The sequence below is a fragment of the Natrix helvetica genome (genome assembly GCF_964273705.1).
Source record: "Natrix helvetica genome assembly, chromosome: 5".
Classification (NCBI taxonomy): Eukaryota; Metazoa; Chordata; class Lepidosauria; order Squamata; family Natricidae; genus Natrix; species Natrix helvetica.
The window spans coordinates 128,904,206-128,927,286 of record NC_138551.1 but is presented as its reverse complement, the minus strand read 5'-3'; the positions used below and the strand labels follow the sequence as shown (position 1 = coordinate 128,927,286).

Here is a 23,081-nt window from a genome sequence, read left to right as displayed (position 1 = left end):
GTTGGTCCCTTGCCTTCTCTGTCCCCCCATTAGCTCTGCTCATGGCACCGAATGGCTCAATGACGGGTGTCGGTGGGAGGCTGGCTTTCGGGTGGGAGGTCTGTAGAGGGAGGGGGCAGAGCCCCCCCACCTGTAACAATGTGAGAGACACAGCGTTACAGGGCTCCAAACAGTTGATGCGGAGAATATAAATACACAGGGGATGCAGCCAGGAATCCGATGCAAACAGCGGGAAGGGAAGGCAGCAGCAGGAACGAACAACCGCTTGCCAGCCTCCCTACGATGCCTTCCAGGATCCTTTTGGTGTTTCTCTCCTGCTTTCTCACCTTCTCTGCAGGCTGCTACTACTACAAATGCTTCCCACGAGGAAAGAGGTCTGGGCGCCAGGCAGAAATCCGACTGGTAAGTCAGAGAATCCCAGGTTATTTGCATTTGGCCCTCCAGTATTCTTCCTTAAGGAAGAATTCCACAGCCTTCTCTTTCTTCTCCATCTCTGTATATCACCAAATATTTAACTCCCAGCAGGGTGGTAGCTCTGTCCATGAGCCACCCCTCTGGCCTGAAAGGCAACCCCCCCCATGCAAAGGTGATAGAGGAATAATAGAGTCGAAAGGGACCTCAGAGGTCTTCTAGTCCAACCCATCCAGGAAGCGGCTGCTTCAGTTCTGCAACTGACTTTCTTGGAGAAAGAGCTGAGCTGAAGAAGCTTCTTGGTTGAGAATAACAGAGTTGGGAGGGACAAGCAGGAGGCAGAGAGTCTCATAGGGCTGGAAGGGTTAGGGTTAGGGTTGACTAAGATTGAACCTGGTTAAGACTGAGAGGCCACAAGGAAATCCCAGGGCCATCACGTAGCATGGGAAAAGTTTTTTTTTTTAAAATCCTAGAAGGAAACGGCATGGTTTCCCCATTGTTGCCAAGACAACAAGAGATAATCCCTGGGAACTGAGTTCGATTCAAAAAAGATTGAAAGGTAGGAGACCACCGGTCCCGATGATTGGTCCAAAGTCACCCAGTGGGTTTCATAGCTGAGGCAGGATTTGAACTCACCGTCTCTTGCTTTCCAGCCTGGTGCCTTAACCCCTACTAGACCAAACCTTCAAAGGGTGCATTGTTCTCCCAATCGCCTGCAATGTTTCATTTTACTACCTTTACTTACTCTGCAGTGTGCCTCGATAGCAGACTTACTCCTGGGTGTAAGTGTGCCTAGCATTTGACGGTCACCCGGCTTTCGAAAGAGTCTTGAAAAATTGCACAGGAGATGGGTCTACTGAGGTGGCCCATTTAGGGAACCTCCAAGTCCAGCAGCAGTCTACCTTAATGTTTTGGGATCTAGCAGTTGGAAGGAGCTATGGCAGCTTAGCATGACCCTATGCCTCCAGATAGGTGAGGCCGGTCTATCAGGGCAAAGATGGGAGGGAGCATCCTGCTTCTGCTTTTGCCTTCCAGCCCCAGGAGCCTTCACAGGCAGTCGCTTTCACGAGAAACTATTTTTGGGTTGAATTTATATTTACCAACAAAGAATTAAAGGGAAACTAGGATTGATCCATTTCAAGCTATTTAACTCTCGTCAGCTAGCCATATTCGAACCTGCACTACTTACATATTGCATAGATGTATTAACCTCTAAGCCACAGGCTCTCCTCGCTTTGTCAGCTAAACCAGGGGAGAGAAGAAGTGCTTTTTCGGAGATACCTCCATATGTTAACTGTCTTGTTTTCATTTCTCTTTTAGTGTATGGCCTGCGGCCCTGAGAACAGAGGGACCTGCTTCGGGCCCAACATTTGTTGTGTAAAAGGAATGGGCTGTTTTACTGGGACTTGGATGAATCAGCATTGCCCGGAGGAGAACGATAACCCTTCTCCCTGCGAGGGTAGTAGAACGCCCTGCAGTGGGAATGGGCGATGCGGAAGCCCTGGCATTTGCTGCAATTGGGGTATTTATAGGAGGGGGGAATCAGAGGCGGGGAAGGGGAAATGAAGAGAAAAAGAAATATCAGACACAATGTAAAAAATCTCATTGCACTCATCCTCAGCCAAATGTAATGTTGAGCAGTGCTGAAGCCCTAAAGCATTCTGTTCTCTAACCAGATGCCCTCCAGATGTGTTGGACTTCAACTCCCAGAATTCCTGATAGCCCTGGGAGTTAAAGTTTGAGGCATCTGAAAAGATTTCAGCAACTTAAAAACCATCCTCTTCTATAAAGGTAGCCCTTGTTTATCAATGGTCTCAGATGGTGACTGTTCACAAAGATGAGGTGATTAAAAATTCATTTCCCAAGCAAGGCAGGCCTTTAGAATGACAAAAGTCTTCAGAGTGACTCTGATTAAGATCCAGTCAGTTTCAGGCAGCAGCTGCCAGCTGGTGGGAGGCTTCTAATCAACTAAGGTGACAAAACTGAGCTTGTTGACTTGCAGTAAGAACTTTTTAAAGATGCATAATCCAGGGAGGAGAGCAGCTCAGAAAAAAAGAGCTTGTTTAAGCATCTTTCTGTCTTGTGAGGGAGGAAAAAGAAACAGTTGGACATACGGGGCTGTACCAGAGAAAATTATCTAAATGAGGTGGCAACATGCAGTGATCTTTGCAGCCTCCTTCTCTTTCGGTCTCTCCTTCTCCCTCCCCCACCTCTCTCTCTGTATACATTAAATATATTTTGTTTAATCACTGGGTTGTTGCAACCAACGGCAGTCACTAAATGAGGACTACCTGTATCAGCATTTTTTCTACTGCATGATCAGATTTCTCAGCTCTCCATAATCATATAAAAGTCCATTAAAAAAAAACTTCCTGTGATAGAAACGGGAGGTGTTTTCTTTGGCCAGGAATTAAAAACAGCATTACCAACTTCAGTCTTCCTCAGCCTTGACCACTTAAAGATTTGTGGCTTGGGAATTCTGGGAATTGAAGTCCACACATCTTAAAGTGGTCAAGGCTGAGGAACACTGACCGATTCCTAAACCTTTAATTTGCAGAAATCCAGAGGGGAATATTTTCCAATCAATCAGAATAGAGCTGGAAGGGACCTTGGAGGTCTTCTAGTCCAACCCCCTGCTCAAGCAGGAGACCTTATATCATTCCAGACAAATGGTTGTCCAATCTCTTCTTTAAAACCTCCAGTGATGGAGCAGCCACAATTTCTAGTGGCAAACTGTTCCACTGGTTAATTGTCCTCACTGTTAGGGCATTTCTCCTTAATTCCTGGTTGCTTCTCTCCTTAATTTGTTTCCATCCATTGTTTCTTGTCCTGCCCCCTGGTGCTTGGAAAATAGATTTGCCCCCTCCCCTTCATGGCAACTCCATGGGTTGTGGACCCTCCTAACCCCACCAGAGTGAGTTGCTGCTAAAATCCCACCAACAAGAGCTAGGAAAAGCCTTGGCCGTCTTCCCTACCTGTCTGGGACTGACTCAATGGGTTCTTCTCCTTCCCATCCCTTTACAGACGTTTGCTTCCACAATCCTTCCTGCATAGAGTAGAATGGCGAGAGAGGACGGACGTCTCTGGAAAGGAATTTGACCTGGCTGGATGATCTCCTTCTCCAACTGGTGGACCTGCCTAACAAGCAGCAACAAGGAAAACCACAAGGTCATTAAGGTGTCGGAGAGATGGCGTTTCGTGGGCATAATGGGCTTAGAACCAAAGTAGCCCTGAGTGACCCAAAGCCTATAATCATTGAAGAATAAAACGTAAATACTTTACCCCAAAACCAGTTCTGGATTAATAAAAGTCTTCTTGCCTCGTATGAGAAATTTGTTTAAGCGTCGTTCATTAAGAGAAGCCTCTGGCGATGTGAAGCATTATCACAAAACCCTTGAAGGCCACAAAACTCCTCACCTCTCTCTAAAGTAGGGAAATGAAATTCTTTTGTAGATATACAGGTAGCCCTCAACTTACAACCGGTAAGTGACCATTCAAATTTACGACAGATCATCCACTACTTACAACTCTGTTCCAAAGTTCTGACATGACCACATTTTGGGTGTTCGGCACTTGAACCGTATTCCTGTAGTCATGTGACCACAATTTACAAGATTAAGACCTTGGAGGTCTTCTAGTCCATCCTCCTGCTCAAGCTTCTTAAAAGCCTCCAGTAATGGAAGACCCTGGTGGCAAGCTGTTCCACTGATTAATTGTTCTCACTGTCAGGAAATTTTTTCCTTAGTTCTAAGTTGCTTCTCTCCTTGATTAGTTTCCACCAGTTGCTTCTGGTCCTGCCCTCAGGTGCTTTGGAGAAGAGGATGAGCGCTTCCTCTCTATGGCAGCCCCTCGAATATTGGAACACTGCTATCATGTCTCCCCTCGTCTTCTTTTCTCTAGAGCGGCTGTATCCAATTTCTGCAACCGTTCTTCATATGTTTTAGTCTCCAGGCCTTTAATTCTCTTAGCTGCTCTTCTCTGCACTTTGTCCCAAGTCTCAACATCTTTTTTATAGTGTGGTGACCAAAACTGGATGCAGGATTCCAGATTTTACAAAGGCTTTACAAAGATATCAGTCTTGTTCCAGCATTAAATAATCCTTTTGGCGGCCGTGGAGTCAGAATGAGGGTTAGCACAAATGAGAATTCTCCCTTTTTGAGCGTCATCGGTCTCCGGGCAGAGTCCTTTGGGGCTTAGAACGCTCTCCTGCACTGGGTGAACTCAAGAGAGACTCTGCCCGGAAACCGATGATGCTACAGAAGGGAGAATTCCCATTGGTCGTCCTCTTTTCCTTTTTCCTAAATTCGGGGAAGTCCCATTCTGGGTTCTGCAGAGTTTCTGCGATTCCTTTGCTTGGCGGACAGAGCAGAGGGAACCAGCGGAAAATTCCACTGCCTGAGCTAAAGTGGTCCACGGGATCTTCAGACAGGCTGTCTTCTCAGAGGGAGGGGGGAACCCTCAGGTGGGGAGGGCCCTGGCCGAGGCAATTCAGGCGGTTCTCAGAACTGCGCATAAAATTAACAAATGGTTGTAGAGAACCAGGGAGAACCGCCTGAATCCCACCAGAGGAAGCAATCCCAGTCTACTCCCCCCCCCCACAATTAACCCCCTTCCCTGGCAGTTATGAGTCAGTCCAAAGTCAAGAGGAAGACTCAAAGAACTCTTGAACTCAGACTTCTCAATGCCGCCAAACCTCAACGGAAACCATTTTTCTTAAATAAAATAAATCAGACAGACAAAGGGGCTTTTACAACAATTCATCCACCCAATAATCTTTTTTTGTAACAACCCTCCTAAAGCAGACAGACCTCACTGATTCTTTGGAAAAACTAACTGTGTTAAACCTGAGAAAAAATCTCTCAAGCAGAGCTTCTCCAACTCTGGATCCTCCTTGCTAGAGAGAAATGAAGGCATTTAAAAGGGGTGCGAATTGAGTAAACTTTCCCTTTAAAAATGCTCAGCCGAGGTGAGAATAAACTAAGCAGGGATCCCATGAATTCATGACTCATCTGGACATTTCTTCCCCATCTGGATTTCCAGCTTTGCATGTTGGAGAATTCACCTGGTGTTGGACTGGAAATGAAGACGTGGAAATTGGTTGCTCATCATGAGACAAGGCTCCCTGTCCTGGGGAGGGGGCTGGTTGGGGAGGGATATTCATTCTCTCTCCCTCCCTCTATCTCTCTCTGCCTTCCCCTCCTTCTGTCCTTTCCCCACTCTCCCTCCCTCCCTCCCCTCTTTCTCCCCCTCTCACTCACACACTTTCTCTCCCTCCCTCCCTTTTCCCTCCCTCCTTCTCTGTCTCTCTCCCTTCCCCCTCTTTCTGCCTCCTCCCTCCCTCCTTCCCTCTCTCCCCCCTCCCCCCCACTCTCTCCCTCCCTCTCTCTGCCAAGAAAACAACTGGCAGAAAACTGTCATAGTAAGTCTCACTGGAGTGTGTGGCTTCATAGAGCTTCAGTACTAAGGGGCAGTCTACCTTGGAAGATCTAGGCCTCTTGGGTAGAAAGGCAAAATGTGATCTTTTGGCTTTCTGAATACAACTGAATCCCCCCACTGGAACCTCTCTAAAAGAGGGTCCTGTGATTTGGGGCTCAACTTCATTAGGCTATTAGAAATGATGTCTGCATATAAAAACCCAGGCAGAGAATTTCTCTCCTTTCTCTTCTCTTAAAAACCATCAGACAAGACTTTGGCATGCAGAAAAAGATGTCAGAACCTAAGCAGCAAAAACACAGGGAGCTGACAGAGGGATGTTGCAACAAAACAGCAACAAAAAGCAAACAAACCCCAGCATCTCAACACAAAGGGAATCAAACTGGAAGCTGACCAAGAGCTGCATCAGTGAGTCTTGCTCAGTCATCTAGCTTAGTGGAGCTTCCATATGAAGAGGCAGTCTACAACAAAAGAGCCAAAAGATGAGAAATAGGCAGCTTTGGTGATCTGTTGGTAGTTTCCCAGGGGCCTTGGGCTGGCGTTGGTGTGTGTAGAAAAGGTGGAGAAGGTGGGCTTTTTTAATTCTTTTTTTTAATAAACACAAATACAACACAAAGAATCCTCTTTCTTTACATACTATAGAAAGTGTGTCATTTGGTTACAAAAAGCTTTCTCTTCCACAGTCATCACCTATAATACATATCAAATCATATATTTTAAATCAAATATATTTATAGATATTACTATCATCATACCTCAATTTTCATTTGACCACAATTGTTTTAATGTCCTTTTGTATAAAATATTCCAACGTTTAAAGCATAACCACATAATGGCATTTCGTTAGATATTTCCAATATCATCCAATAACATTAAATCCTTTTATTCTAAATAAAAATCAATAATATTTAGTAACCAAGTTTCTAGTCCTCCTTTCCAAATCACTGTTTACAATTTATATCCAATTTCCTTTTATTAAGCCAATACATACATACATACATACATACATACATACATACATACATACATACATACATGTTATTATCATTATCATACATTTATTTCTATGTCCATTATCATAACATTTTTTGACCTAATATTCAAAGTTTAACTAGACTCAATTCAATTTTTTATTATTAGCTTTTATGTCATAACAAAATTTCTAATCTTCCTTTCATAGTCACCATTTACCATTCATATCCAATTAATTCTTATCAAACTACTACATATGTATACATTATTATCATTGTCAATTATTTATTTAAGCACATCCATTATCACTTCATTTTTTACATAATGCTCTAAATTTAACTAAGTTTAACTAATTTTTTATGATAAGCTTTCATATATCAACCTGTATCTTTCCAGTAATAATGCAATCTTATGTCTTTTGCCATTTGTGGAATTAATCTTCTGATTATTCCCTTAATAATATTTGTGCAGACTTCTCTTCATAGCTCATTGCTTGTTGCATCTGTTATATAATCTCAATATGGGTCCCGCTTCCATTAGGCTAAGAAAAGGAGAGAGGTCAGGAAAGACTGGATTCAAGGGGAAAAAAGTAAACTATGAAATTATAATCCTTTTTTCCATCTCATGCCGCAGGGGAATGGCAGAGGCAGATAATCAATACAATAGGATCAATCCCTCCAGATATTTTAAAGCAAACAAGCTTGCTGGATTTAGTCCACCAGGTTGTGTCAAAAGGGCCTGGCATTCACAACATCCAGAAGAAAAGGAATGTTTTCCCTAAATACATGCTAGAAGCTGTTTCTCAATAGAGGACCCCTCTGATTTTGGGGGTGGGCAACAGAACCGAAGCCCATTGGGGGCAGGGAGGGAGCCCCAGAAGCCCCCAGAGGGTCTCCTCAGAAGACCCAGCTGCCTCTTGCTGGATCCAGTATCAGATCTGGGTGCTGGGTGACCCTGGAGGAGGAGGACCCAACGTGTCCTCAAGTGACCCCCGGCTTCCCTTCAGCAGAAACTCTGGGGAGGCTGGCCCAGGGCAGCTCCTTCTCTGCCCCCTTTGAGCCCCCATTCCAGCCTGGGAGAAGCTCCATCTGGAGGATCCTGCACTCTCCCATCCATCAGGGGCTCTGGGGCTGGGCGGGCAGTGGAGTCCCCTGGGCTTATGATGCTGGGAGGCTCCAGACAACCATCCCCAGGTGGGGGGGTCAGAGGCAGCTCAGGAGTTTATGGCCCCCAAAGCAGCCCTGGGCCCAAATCATCCAGGACCAACTCCAAGCAATGGTAAAAGGTGTCTTTAACTTACAAGCGTTTCTCGACCACTGGAAGTTATAATGGCACTGAGAAAATTGATTTATGACCATTTTTCTCTCTTATGACCATTGCAGCATCACCATGGTCACATGATCAAAAGTCTTGATGCTTGGCAACTGGCATGTGCAGAGTCCCTGGGTCATGTGATCACCTTTTCTGACCTTTTGACAAGCGAAGTCAGTGGGGAAGGAAGATGCCTCTGAATGACTTTCAAGTTTTATTGAGCTGGAAGGCAAGGGAGTTACAAGAATTACATTCATTCAACCATTTCCCATTTCCAAACATGTTGATATGATTTTCTTTGACTCCTGCATACTATTTAAGTGGAAATAATTAATGTGTTCTTTCAAAGAAAAGGAAATTTTACAATTCTTTCAATATCATGGTGTTTTTTCTCATGTTTTTATATTTGTTCTGGCTGTGAGATGCTCCTTTGTGATCAGGTCTGGCCTCAGAAGGATAATGTAGCACTTGGGGATGAAGATGCAGACCAGCAGACCAGCACTGGAGGCCAGGATGGAGAAGACCTGAACAGCCACCATGTATTTCCCTTTGGTGCTCAGGTAGGTGGGCACAAAAGTCACCCAGACACTGCAGAAGACTAGCATGCTGAAGGTGATCAGCTTGGCTTCGTTGAAGGCCCCAGGCAGATTCCTGGCCAGGAAAGCCACCGTGAAGCAGATGGCAGCCAGGAAGCCCATGTAGCTGAGGGTGACATAGAACATGACAACGGCCCCTTCGTTGCATTGCAGGATGATCTCTCCAGGCTGGGAGTGGAGGTCAGAGTCAGGGAAGGGGGGAGAAACTCCCAGCCAGATGGAGCAGATGATAATTTGGACTGCAGAAGAAGACAGGATGATGGAGTTGGCCAAGCTCTTCCCCAACCATCTCTTCACTTGGTTTCCTGGTTTTGTGGCCAGGAAAGCCAGAACCCCCGTGATGGTTTTGGCCAAGAGAGAAGAAATGGCAACTGAGAAGATGATGCTGAAAACCGTTTGTCGGAGAAGGCAGGTGGCTGTCTTTTTTTGAGATTTTTCTGCATCTGAGAAACCAAAAATCAATTTTTTAAAAATATTTTGTTCCTTTTATTTTTCATTAAAAATAGCATAAGAAGGATGTAATTTTTTAAAAAATAGTTAGGTATATGAAGTTGAGGAAAGTCCTAGGGTGTTAATTATTTCTGGTGTAACGTGTAATGTAATTCATAGGAAGCTACATTATTACAGTTTAATAATGAATCATATAATCTTTTTATACAAATATTTAGAGTCCTGCCACATGGCAATTAATATACTGGACTTAGAGGATACCTACAGTATCTTGTAACATCTGGAAGCAACCTGGAATTCAGGAGAAATTTCCTAACAGTGACAACAATTAACCGGTGGAACAGCTGGACTCCAGAAGTTGTGGGTGCTTCAACATTGGATGTTTTTAAGAAGAGACTGGACAGTCACTTGTCTGAAATGGTATCAGGTCTCCTGCTTGAGCAGGGGGTAGCACTAGAAGACCTCCAAGGTCCTTTCCAGCTCTACTCTGATTGATTGATTGATTGATTGATAGATCTACATGACTGGCAGAATATTTGTGAAATGAGTTGCCCCCATAACTATCCACAGCACCACATTATGGACCAGTGACACCTTCTCAGTGATCCTCAAGGGGAGGATCCAATATACAGTGAATTGCAAGGTCTTTGAGAAGGTGGACCTAAAACAATTCATCAAGTTTCAAAGAACTCAGATCTTCCTAGAAAGGTGAACATAGCAGCACATATCCAGACTAGAAAGCAGGAGAGATGTTTCCTCTGCTATTAGTAAAGCTTGCCCAGTCTGCCACCCCCTCCTCCCAGCCCCTCCTTCAAAGACTTTTGATTTACTTCCTTTTAGATAAGAAATTGTGCATGTTAAAAAATAAAAAAGGTGAGCTTGTGTCTTTTAACTTGCACTTTCATGAAAATGTTCTGGATGGATCCAGTTCCACAAAGCCTCCCATTTTCCTCAGTGTGACCCACCTTCCTGAGTGGAGAAGGTCCCCTCCGGACAAGGAATGCAGTCATAGCAGCAAACTGGCTCTCCTTCTCGAGCCCTCTTGACAAAACCAGGATGACAATTTTCCACACAGTTGGACTGAGGCAGGGACTGAGCAGAAAAATGAAGAATGCCAACGAAAATGTGTTAGTAGTCAACATTCATGGAAAAGAGAGATAGACATTGACATTAGCCAAATAGCCTCTGGTCTTCATGTAAGTAAATATGAAATACCTGACTACTACTAAGAAGATGCAGGAGGTATGACTAACTACTGGCAGATTCTTCATTTAGTTTCTCCCTTTTCCTTTTGGCATTTAACATTACAATAAATTACTTTTCTAAAGTCAGCAGAGATGGAACTGAAAAAGATTTACATATGATGATATATTCATATTAAAACTGAGAATAAAATTAATTGTAAAAGATTTAGGAAATTTCTATTCCATTAGATTTTTCAATAAAGAATACAACTGTGATGAAGAAAGAAACCTCTGACCAATATCAACAAATACCTCCCCCAAATGTTGGAAATGCGAATCGATAGAAGGAACGTTTTACCATTTATGGTGGACCTGTGAGGAGGCTAAAATTTTTTGGAAAAAGATCAAAAATTGGCTGGAGGCAATAACGGGGGTTAAAATAGAATGGAAACCTGAATTTTTTAAATTAAGAATAATGTCTGCGAAATACAAAAAAGAAATCCAGTATTTAATACTACATATAATTACGGCGGCAAGGATTGCTTTTGCCCAGAAATGGAAAAACAAACTAACTCCAAGTGAAGATGAAATAATAAGAAAGGTTATGGACTGTGCTGAAATGGACAAACTAACTAAAGAAATTCAGGGAAAAGAAGAATCAGAATTTTACCAAATATGGGATAAATGGTATAGGTGGATGGAGGAAAGAAACAAGAATCAATGAAGGAATGTAACAAAACTCAAAAATAATAGTTATGAGTAAAATAAGATAGTTAAGAATGGTGAAACTCAAATGAAATACAATTGAATGGGAAATAATATAAGGTGAGCGCTATCGATTGATAACTGCTATTAGAAAGAACAGGAAACTCCTGTTTGTATTGTATCGTGTAAATGTGTTGTACGTCTAAGTTTTGTGTGTGTGTATTTTATATGTTTGTTAATTTAAAAAAATTATATATATATATAAATAAACCTCTGATCAGTAAGATCTTGAAAGATTTCCATAAAACATAGTAAAGCCCCTCCACTTACTGTAGGTTCCGTCTGTTGAAGAACTACAATCAGATAACACCAACTGGCATGGGATGCCAACCACCCTGGAGACTCTAGGCTTTGCCCACTTGAAATGGGAGCTCAGGCTTTGGAAAACAGAGAAAAGACACCAAAAATTATCTCACCTTATTGAGCAACTTTAGCCCTGAAAAAGCATCTTGTTTGATAGAAAGTCTCTCTTTTTGAAAATACGCCAGAATCTCTCTCCTGGGATCCTCCTTGGGGAGAACCAAGAAGCTGCCAATGGTCAGATCTGCTGTTATCTCTCCATTTTGGTCCAAGTACAGATTAATGTCAGAAATATTCCAAAATTCATTCTTCTTCAGAAAGGGATGAAACTAGAATGGGAACATCCAGGAATTTGAAAAGCAGAAAACTCTGTTTCTTATCCCACATTGAATCTTTCTTCTACAATTGTCTAATCTCCAAATATGGTTAAATAGGATACAAATACTGCCACTATCTTCATAATGAATGAAAAAGTTTGAGAAAAAATTGTCAATCTTTAGTGACAAATTATAAAGAAAATATAATCAACACAATTGGTCAATTATAGGGAACATTCTAGAGCAAATAGCAAATAAAATGAACAGAGGAAAAAAAGATGATCCATAAACTCTTTGAAAACAACAGGTTTCCCAGAAAGCATGGGTTGATCAAGAAGAAAGTTGTCAGGCTAATCTTCTCCCTGGTCATCCTGTTGGAAAACATCTCTAAATGTGCTAATTCTACTTGATTTTAATACAATATTAATATTTTTTTGCAGATCTGAAAGAAGAAATCTCCCACAAGCTCTTTTCTCAGTCTGAAAAGTTAGTGAGGATCCTGAGTTTCTTTCTCTCCCATTACGCAGCTGCAGGATTCTCCCCTCTTATCTGATCCTTCCCTAGGCAGCATCTCTTCCCCTCATCCCAAAAATCATTCTCACACATCATTACACTTCCTAAATAGATTATGGGAACTCTGGTGATAGAACTGGATTTCAGTAAAGGACTCAGAAATAATTTTGCGATAGGATTAGAAACCTGAGGGGTGGATTGTATGATAACTAAGTGGATAAAAACTGTCTTCAAAATGATACTCAAATAATTTTTAACCCTTTTAAATCTTTCTTATGAAACCTAAAAGTGATGGATACAAATTTGCCATTGGTCATCAATTATTCTATGTTGTCATTAATAGGATCTTAGAGTAAGCTATTTGATGTGATTTAAAGAATATAAAGTCTTTCAACTTGCCTTATTTGAAACTTCATTTTAAAAGTTTGATAAAATAACAATGGCTTTAAATCAATTTAAAGGTGATAATCAGAAGCAAGCAACAATTGTTGAATCGGATGGATTGGATGGATGGACTGGAACTTAACTTGCTGCTGGCACCCCTGAAGGAGGAATCTGGTTTGAAGGCAGGCTGCTTGGAGATGGCTGGAGAGGCCATGGACCCTGAACACTCAAAGTGGACCGAACGGATGACTGATGAGTGGATTCTTTCAAGAAGATTGAGGGAGATTGGGGAATGGACTGGCCATATTTAACTGAAAAACAAGTCTTAAGAGTTGTGTTTGCATTTACAGGACATCCTATAACTCTGGGGAATGGAAAGCAGTTGTTGGGAAAGATTCTAATTAAAATTTTAAGGAAATGTGTTTTTATTATAAGAATCAAACAAAGATGTTTAACCCTGGACAGATTATGGATGGATCAGAGGTAATGATTGTGTTGGTCTGTGGTAGAAATTTTCTGTGAGTTAAATACAATAGCAGATAACAGACAATTTTGAAGTTTTGAAATTTAACTTTACTGTTGGATTGCCCATTAACTATGTTTTTTATATACAGCAGATAGATGACAAGTCCAGTAGATATATAGTTTATAATTGTGGGCCTATTTTGCAAGTGGGAGAAACTATTATTGCTGCATTGTATTCAATTGGGGAGACAATATGCATGTCTTTGTCTGTTTTTAATGTTTTATCTAGTTTTGTTTTGTCTTTGTAATAGTTTTATTTTCCAAAACTTGTATTTTACATTTTTGAATAAAACAAAATTTTATAAGAGGAAAATCAAGGTTCCAGAAACAATATTTATGATTAGCACACAGAGAAGGGTTCATAAATAAAAAGCAGTAGAAAAGTATCTGATTTTTATCTATTAGGACTTGACTAACAATAGAGTCTCATATAAGAACATGAATGATGGACTGGAAGAAACATGAAGGATACCAAATTTGATATGTATGTTTGTGAAAATGATCTCAAAATCGTAGTTAACTGGAAATAGAATCTGAGTCAGCAGGGTGATGTCCATGGAAAGAAGGCAAATGCAGCCAAAAGAATCTGAGGAAGTGAACGTTCTGTGTAGCGATCATGTTTAAAAGTTGCTAGCTGCATCACATTTCTGCTAAGCCGGCACAAAGCTTGCTCAAGGTTTTGTTTCGCAACATTTCTATGCAACATTCTTCGCTTTGCAACATTTCTATGCAACAGTCTTCTGTAACATCTTTTTGTAACATGTGAACAAGCTTGCCCGGTAACACGTATACATGACAAGTGAACAAAGCCTGCCCAGTAACAAATGTTTTAACCAATCATGTAATAACATGCTGTAAGACAGAAACCTTTTGTATGATTTTAATAAATACCGTCTCAATCGGCCAGCCGGGGTCTTTTGATCTCGCTGAGCTGGTTGATGCATTGCAACACATCATGGAGTCCGTTCTTCCTTGGCAGTATCAGGCCCGCCTAACCTAGGCGCACCCCAGCTGGGGTCCCATAGCCGAGCTCAGTCAGGCTCACCTCTGCAGGGGTTTCGATGCCTAGCTCCGGCTCACCTTTGCAAGGGTCCACACTCAAAGCAGACGAGGTCGCCGTGTGGCAGCCAGCCACACATTCACTCTCAACTGGTGACCCCGACGTGCCGAATTGCCTTTCGGACGTCTCATGCCGAGTCCCGTGTCTACGTGTTCGGCGCCTTGATTCTCATCTTACGCACCTGACGGGCAAGCGCATCGTAAGTTATGGGCTCCTCACATTCAAAGTCTCATTCTGGGCATAGAAATGAGCTTTCACTTTTAATCAAGAAGGCCTATAATTTGCAAAAAATTAATGGCAATGCTATCTATCCTCTTTCTAAAGTTTCTTTATGTAAATTTTTCTAGTACTTAGAAAAACAATGTCCGGCTTATTTGGAAAAGGCTCCATAAAAATGTCTATGTGGAATATTGGGATTTATTTCCACAAGACACAAAGAGCCCCTGCAAAAGTGTTATCTATCAAGTAAAAATTCTCTCTTCAAAATTATTTTCAATTGGCCTTTCAACTCCTCATGGAGATGTTAATTTTTCAGCTCCTCCATGGTTAGCTTTATTACAAGGCAGCAAACCTAAAGGAAAGTGTTATTTTAAAAGGGAGTGTAAAAATCCAAGGAGGGGCATGTCTGTAACATCTCGCCCTCTCTTTCATCAGGGATCAAAACCCTAGTATGGATTGTAAATTGCCTTGGAAATAAGATACAACTCTCGCTTTCCCTTTCCTGACTTCTGCTTTTGCAATCCTCCCCCGCTGTGCATTTAATTTCCTTTAACTTACCGTTCTTTGCATCTATAATGATAGTGTGTAAAATTAATGTGATTTAATTAATTAATTGCTAGCCAGCAAAATGAATGTGCTTTTGCCTTGAGGCAGGCCAACTCGGACGGTCGTTAAAGGATTAAAACTACTGCCTGAGTTTTCACTGCTTTGGGGGTAAGCTAGTTCATTGAAATAAATTTAATGACTGAATTATTGCAAAAGAAATGTAACTATAGGTGTGAATGGGTGTGTATGTAGTCAGTATTGGATGCTTGAAATGTAAGGTTTGTTGGCTGAAAAAGCAGAGCGTGTTGTGTTAAAAGAGCCTGTCGTTTTAACAAAACATTTTTTCCTTTCCTCTCACCCCCCCTCTTTGCCTCTGGTGAGAAGGCAGGAGGAGGGGGGGGCTGTGTTCTTTTCACCATTTTTTTTCCTCTCCTCTCCCTGCCAGCATCAGAAAGGCGGGGTTAAGGGTGATATCTTAATTGTTTGTTTTATTTTTGAAGCTGTGTTTTTTCTCTTTTATGTTTTTATGTTTGCGCACACTTTGTATGCTTAACAGAAGTCACGTCTGTTTGTTTAATTGTTTGTTGGTCTGTTGTTTGTTTTTTTGTTTGTTTGTTTGTCGGCAGCGCTGATCGCTGTCCCTTTTAGAATTTTAACAGAGATAACCTAAAAAAATACAAAATGCAGTCAGAAAGAATGAGTAACATTTTTGCTAGAATCCAGATCAGTTTCACACGGACATTTAGATCAGATATTGGAGCCAGAAAAAAAGTTATTTTGTATATAGATGGGAAGAGAATGTTGTAAAAGGCATCTGAAAAAGATGTGCTTTGTTGAATGGACTGGAGATGTTGCAGAAACAAAAGAGAGGAAATAGGCAAGTTGATAAGGACAGTTGACAGCAACTGGTCATTGCAAGAAAGGATTTCAGTAAGTGAAAGAAAGTTAGAGATATGTTTTTTCAGAAAGTCACAGATATGTTTTTTCAGAAAGTCACAGATATGAATATGTGAGGACTTGTGTATGTGAGGACTTGTGAACTCTGGCATATGGATGATTCAATACCTTTTTTTTGCCCCATGGAAATATTTCCATGGATATTTATTCAGGATTTATTATGGCACCCCACAAAGGGGTATGACCCAGCCATGTAAAACAAACTCAATCCTTGTTTTTTTTTTACTTTCAATCACTTGAATTTTTTCACTTTCTAATTTGACCACTTATCAGAGGCATTTTCAACAAAAAAGTTTGCCTCTCCCTCTGGTATATTTTTACCAGACAAAACACCGATTCCTTTAATTACTTGGGGGCATATATGGAGACTTTTCTTTTTACATGTTTAATCCCAAAACCTAAACTTTATATTTTAGAATGGTTACATCTAGCACATACACCTCGCAACTGACTCACACCCAGAGCAGCCCAAATAGCTTTACTCATTGAAAAAGCACGAAGAAGAACCCGTGCCTTAATGGGAATGGATTTTGTTACGCTTTACCTCCCTTTCAAGTTATCTCAATGGGAACCTCTTTTTCAAAATTCTATCCTTCTCCAAGATGCACTCACGGAATGGCCTGGTCAAATTTCATGTCATCTGCCAGCTGATCCAAGGCTACAAGTTATTAAGACCATTCCGATACAATTTTATACACCAATAACATCACAACCCATTAAAGATGCGTTAACCGTATTCACAGATGGGTCCAAAAATCATGGTGCATGTCCTTGGAATACACAACAGATATGGCATAAGAAATTGACTGATACACAAACATCTGCACAACAGGCTGAGCTGGCAGCTTTTATTCTAGCTTTGGAATTATTTTCTTCCGAACCTCTAAATATCATCACAGACAGTCTGTATGTTGCTCAATTAACTTTACACATTTTTGATGCCTCTATCTCACCCTCTTTAACACCTTCTCTTTTGACATTGTTTACACAATTGCAAACAGCACTACACGCAAGGACTAAACCTTTGTTTGTAGCACACATTCGTAGTCATCAGCATCTGCCTAGGTTCCTATCTGAAGGAAATCACATGGCAGACGAGGCCTGCAAAATGATGCCTCTAACTATTGTTTCACCTCAGCCTGCCCCATTAACAGCAGGTGAAAGTCACACCTTTTTTCATCAAAACAAAAAAGCCTTGATGAAGCAATTTGGCATATCAATGGCAGAAGCAACTGCCATTATTCAACAATGCCCCACGTGTAGTCTCCAAGCTAATAGTATCCCGCAAGGAGTAAATCCAAGGGGTACTGAGGCTTGTGAAACTTGGCAAATGGATGTCACTCAATATTCTCCCTTTGCCCCATGGAAATACCTTCACGTTTCTGTGGACACTTTTTCGGGTTTTATTATGGTAACCCCGCAAAGGGGTGAGAATACCAAGCAAACAATTAATCACTGCATTCGATCTTTCGCAACATTGGGGTGTCCAAAAATTTAAAAAACTGATAATGGTCCTGCTTATACCTCCTCTGCTTTTGCTGAATTTTGTTATAGGTGGTCCATTATTTACAAATTTGGAATTCCTTTTAATTCAAAAGGACAAGCAATTGTAGAACGAGCAAATAAAACATTGAAAATAGCTCTTGATCGGCATATGGGGTCAAAAGGGTTACACCCCCCCAATCTCCCGATGTTGCAAAACATTCTAAATACTTGCCTTTATACTATCAACTTTCTTAACCTTACTGGTACACCTGCTTCCTCTGCAGCCTCTCGTCACTTTTCTAAACCTCCTCTCCCTGACTCCCGACCTCTTGTTTACTACAGGCAATTGCCGGATCCACACTGGAAAGGTCCGGCACAATTGATTACTTGGGGGAAAGGCTACGTAGCAGTACAAATTGATGACAAGACTCTCTGGGTTCCTGCTCGTTGTGTTCGTCCGTATCACCGCACACCAGAAGAAGATCAAGATGACCCTGCCTTTTCTTCTCCCCCTGACATCTCACTCCTTTTTCTTTAAACTCTTTCTCTCATTGTTATCTTATGCCTCTGCTCGATTTGTTGCTCACCCTCAGGTGATTTTTGCACCTCTTGACACTCATGTGACTTTTGTGTTCAAAGACACTCTTCTCACTACTTGCCCCTATGCCTTGCAGCATCAGGGCCAATTTCTTTTCCCTTCTTTAAAACCTTTGATATTAATTCAATACTTATATCATGACTCTTGTCAAGTTCGTCTTTCCTTACACGTAACTCCTCAAACTATTGGCTCCTACTCGTGCATCGGATTTTTGTCCAATGACACCTATTTTAACCAAACTGTTTATCTCTACTCAACACCCTCTGTGGTTTATCCTCCATTATCCTCAATTTTTCTTTCTTGGATGACTCTTGTCCACACCTCTCCACACCCCTCTTCAAGAACTTTGCTTCGCCATTTTTCATGCTGTTTTCCAAAGCCATGCGATGTGAATACTTGTTCATGGAAAGCCAAAGAAATTCCAGACTATGCACCAGGAGTAAGCGAGCCTCTCCCAGGAGCAAGGATTCGCCGAAACGCATCGGACTTTCCAAAATATAATTTCCTCATACGAACACACCAGGTACGCTACACCTTCATACAAGGAGTGCCATATGCTCCCACCATGTCGTGTCGACAACGATCTCCTATCAAGAAAAAAGGTACTTTTTGGCGATGGTTTTTTTTTTTTTGTGAATAATTTTTTATTGTTTTTGTCTTTTTATCACATATTACAATCTTTATATCAACAGTTTGTACAATGTTACATCGTCGTATCTATGTATGTTTTCCTCTCTTTACCATATATTACAATCCTTATGTCATTTTATCTATACATTTTTATGATATTTAACATATTTACCTATTTTTATATACAGTTCTATGTTTATTTATGTATATTGTTTTCGGCTTAAATGTTTTTCTTATTATCCAACCATTCATACCACTTATTCCAAATTTCGTAGTATTCCGATTCTTCTTTGTCCTGTAATTTTTGAGTTAGTTTGTCCATCTCTGCGCACTCCAAAGTTTTTTTTATCACTAATTCGTCTGGCGGTGTATTGTTTTGCTTCCAGCATTGGGCGAAGGCAATTCTAGCTATAGTTAATATATGTGTTAGCAAATATTTAATTTTTTTTGTATAGTTCCCTTTAATTATTCCTAATAAAAGGGTTTCGGGTTTATACTTTACTTGTTCCCCCGTAATTTCTTGTGCCCACTTCCAGATTCTTTTCCAGTATTTTTGCGATTCCGGGCATGTCCACCACATGTGGTAGTAGGTCCCTTCTTCTTTTTTACATTTCCAGCATATCGATTTCAGTGTTGGGTACATTTTTGCTAATCTTGTTGGTGGTAGGTGCCAACGATAAAACATTTTATATATATTATCTTTCAGTGTCGCTGATCTCGTTAATTTTTAATTTATATTCCAAATTTTTTCCCAATCCGCTAGATCTATGTTATAACCAAAATTTTTGGCCCATGCTATCATACATCCTTTAACTATTTCTTCTTCTAAGTTTATTTCTAACAAATATTTATACATTTTCGTTATAAATTTGTTTTCTGGGCCAGTTAAGATTTTGTCTATTTGTTGCAATTCCGTATATATTCCATATTCTTTTATATCTTTTTTATATCTTGATTGTAATTGGAGGTATGGCCACCAATCTATATTGATATTATTCTCTTTTAATTCTTGGTTCGTTTTCAAATTCCCCTGGTTATCTAATATTTCACTATATCTAACCATTTTTGATAAATCTAGCGTGTTGGGGTGTATCATGGCTTCCATGGTGGAAAGCCATGCCGGTATTTTCATATAGTGTTTTGCTTTAATTTTATTCCAGACTTGAATTAATGCTTCTCTAATGTAATGTCTATGGAAATATTTTTGCTTCTTTTTATTCTCTTCCCATAAGAAAAAGTGCCATCCTGTTTGTAGGTCGTGGCCTTCTATTGCTAATATTCTTTTGTTTTTTAGATTTATCCAATCTTTAATCCAAATTAGTGCTGCTGCATTGTAGTAGAGTTCCCAGTCAGGTAGTCCCATACCACCTCTGCTTCTATCGTCCTGTAATGCTTTCAGTTTTATCCTAGCTTTTTTCCCTTGCCAGATAAATTTTAGTATTATTTTATTCAATTCAGTAAAAAAAGTTTTCTCTAGTTTTATGGGGATCGTTTGAAATAGATATAGGACTCTTGGTAGTATGTTCATTTTTATAGTTGCTATTTTCCCTAATAGCGATAGTTGTAATTTCCCCCATAATTCTAGGTCTTTTTTTATTTGTTGCACTAATTTTGTGTAATTATTTTCTTTTATGGTTGAGCACTTTGCAGTTAGCCATATTCCTAAATATTTGACTTTCTTTACTACCTGGAGTCCTATTGTTTTTTCTAATTCTTTGTTCTGTTTTTCTTTCAGATTTTTGGTTATTATTTTAGTCTTTTCTCTATTAATTTTTAGTCCTGCCACATCTCCATATTTTTCTAGTTCTTGCATTAACCTGTTCCCTGTTTCTAATGGATCTTCTATGATAAATACTAAGTCATCTGCAAAGGCCTGTATTTTGTATTCTTCCTTTTTAGTTTTGGTTCCTCTTATTTCCTGGTTTTTTCTAATTCGTGTCAGAAGGCTTTCTAGTGTCAGAATAAAAAGCAGAGGTGATAGTGGGCAGCCTTGTCTCACTCCTTTCGTTATTTCAAAAGACTCTGTATTCTCCCCATTCAATAGTATGCTTGCCTTTTGGGTGGAGTACATTGTTTCTATTAATTTTTCAAATTTATTTCCTAGATTCATATTTTTAATTTGTTGTTTCATGTATTGCCAATTTAAATTATCGAATGCCTTCTGTGCATCCAGGAATACAAGTGCCACTGTATTGGCGATGGTTTTTTAACAACACATGGCTTCCTGAAGATTCAGAACATTATTTACAAACATTTCATTTCCGTACTACTCAATTGACTGTCAAAAACCCTAAGGCAGTAGATTTGGGACTATATCAGTGTGAAATTACCAAGATAGTTAAAGGACTTGCCACTTCTGCCAGATTGACTTTATTGTTGTTCCAGAAACAATCCACTCATTCCTCACGAATTCGGCGTGCTGCACCACTTACGTCTAACAATCACAGTTGTAGTGATTGCATCACCACCACAATACACAATGGCAAGGTCTCTAAGACATTGATATATCATACCATCAAACCTGAACATTGTCAAATTACTAATCCATCAACTTGTAGAGTTAATAATACTGTTTATCACATGTGTACCCTTAACAACAAGATTCAATGTTACAACCCAAAAGAAGCAAAAACCGTTACTACATATGTGATGTCCATTTACACCATTGAATGCGGTAGACAAGAATTACTCAACAAAACTGAGTTTAAATCCCTCAACACGCAAGTTCGCCTCAGTTTTGACGCTTGTTTAGCAATCAATCGCAACTGTTGGAAATCAACTTGTGGGACATTACAATGGGAAAGGAGTCTCATGCTCGAACGAAAATACATGTGCTACAATAACAAAGGGACTTGCTCCGAACGGGACACTTACAGCTTTTGCCCATATTGGTCCTGTGTCAGCATGTGGTCTGGGGATCCACCTGGTGGAAACCATAAATGCAAGTTGGAAACGGGCATAGCCAACAGCAAATGTCCAAGAAATTCGTGCAACCCAATTACCATAACCTGCACACCTACCAAAACATGGGAAGTAGAATATGGCTTGGCCATAGAAGCAAGTGGTAGAGACCCACACATTGCGTTACGCTGGACAGTAACCAAGCAAACTAAGCAATTGCGAACAACTAAAGGACTTTTTTGGTCATTTTATCAGGAAATTGAGAAATTGAATATCCCCGAAATACCACAACATGTTACTAACACTTTTGTCCAACTAGCAGAGGACATTGCTAACACATTGAATGTTACTAATTGTTTTGTATGTGGGGGAACCAACATGGGGGAAAAATGGCCCTGGGAAGCCCAAGAACTGAATTATTCTAAAATATTGGAGATGGACAAGCTAGGTAATTTGTCATACACAAAAGGGAAAGATGGGGACTGGACTCTTACAACAAATCTTGTGGGAAATGTTTGCTTCTCCAGACCTGTTGGTTCCAAATGTACAAAAGTAGGGAACTTAATTTGTACTGGGAAATGGGAAAATGGGATATGGTGGTCAGGAAAAAATAGCTCAGCTGGACAAGACGAAACTGCTTTGTTTAAAGTCACAAACATGAAAAAGTTTTTGACAAACCCAAACAATCAATCACTCACATGGTTAGCACCCGATGGGCTGTATTGGATATGTGGAAAAATGGCCTATGGACACCTCCCAGCTAATTGGTGCGGAACATGTGTCTTGGGCATTATTAGACCTGGGTTTTTTCTCCTCCCACTAAACACACGACAAGTCTTAGGGGTCCCCGTTTACGACGAAATAGGGAACCACCGCAGAAAGCGCGAGGACGTTGTTTCCTCAATAGGTAAAGTTGTCGTGGGAGGGAACCAAGGCACATGGGGAAATGATGAATGGCCAGCTGAACGTATCATACAAGTATACGGCCCTGCCACATGGGCCGAAGATGGTATGTATGGATATCGCACACCCATCTACTTATTAAACCGACTTATTCGTTTACAGGCTGTAGTAGAAATAATAACAAATGAGACTGTCAAAGGCCTGACACAATTAGCCAAAGAAAGTGTAAAATCTAGAACATACATAATGCAAAATAGACTTGCACTAGACTACCTGCTTGCCAAAGAAGGAGGAGTATGTGGAAAATTCAATTTAACTAATTGTTGTATTGAAATTGATGAAAGTGGTAAAGTAATTAAGGAAATTACTGACAAAATGATGAAAATTGCCCATGTTCCTGTGCAAACATGGAATGGATTTGATTTTGGAGGTATGTTCGATGGTATTTTACCCAAATTCCCAGGTTTAAAAGCCGTTTTTATATTTGTTGCAATGATTGCTATGGGATGTATATTATTACCTTGCTTATTGCCTATTTTTGTATTCATGATTAAGCGTAGTTTGAATGCCATTGCTGAAGCAAAAACTACTGCACAAATTAATATGATGCTTGAGAATAAT

At 40.5% G+C, this 23,081-nt stretch overlaps 1 long non-coding RNA gene across 1 annotated transcript; it reads left to right on the top strand.

The window, feature by feature from the left end:
* Positions 1 to 186: 186 nt before the first annotated feature.
* On the top strand, positions 187 to 3,687 carry LOC309393681. The gene is made up of 3 exons (XR_014175633.1): positions 187 to 402; positions 1,732 to 1,933; positions 3,436 to 3,687. It is a non-coding gene; the product is annotated as an uncharacterized lncRNA (long non-coding RNA).
* The last annotated feature ends 19,394 nt before the right edge of the window (positions 3,688 to 23,081 follow it).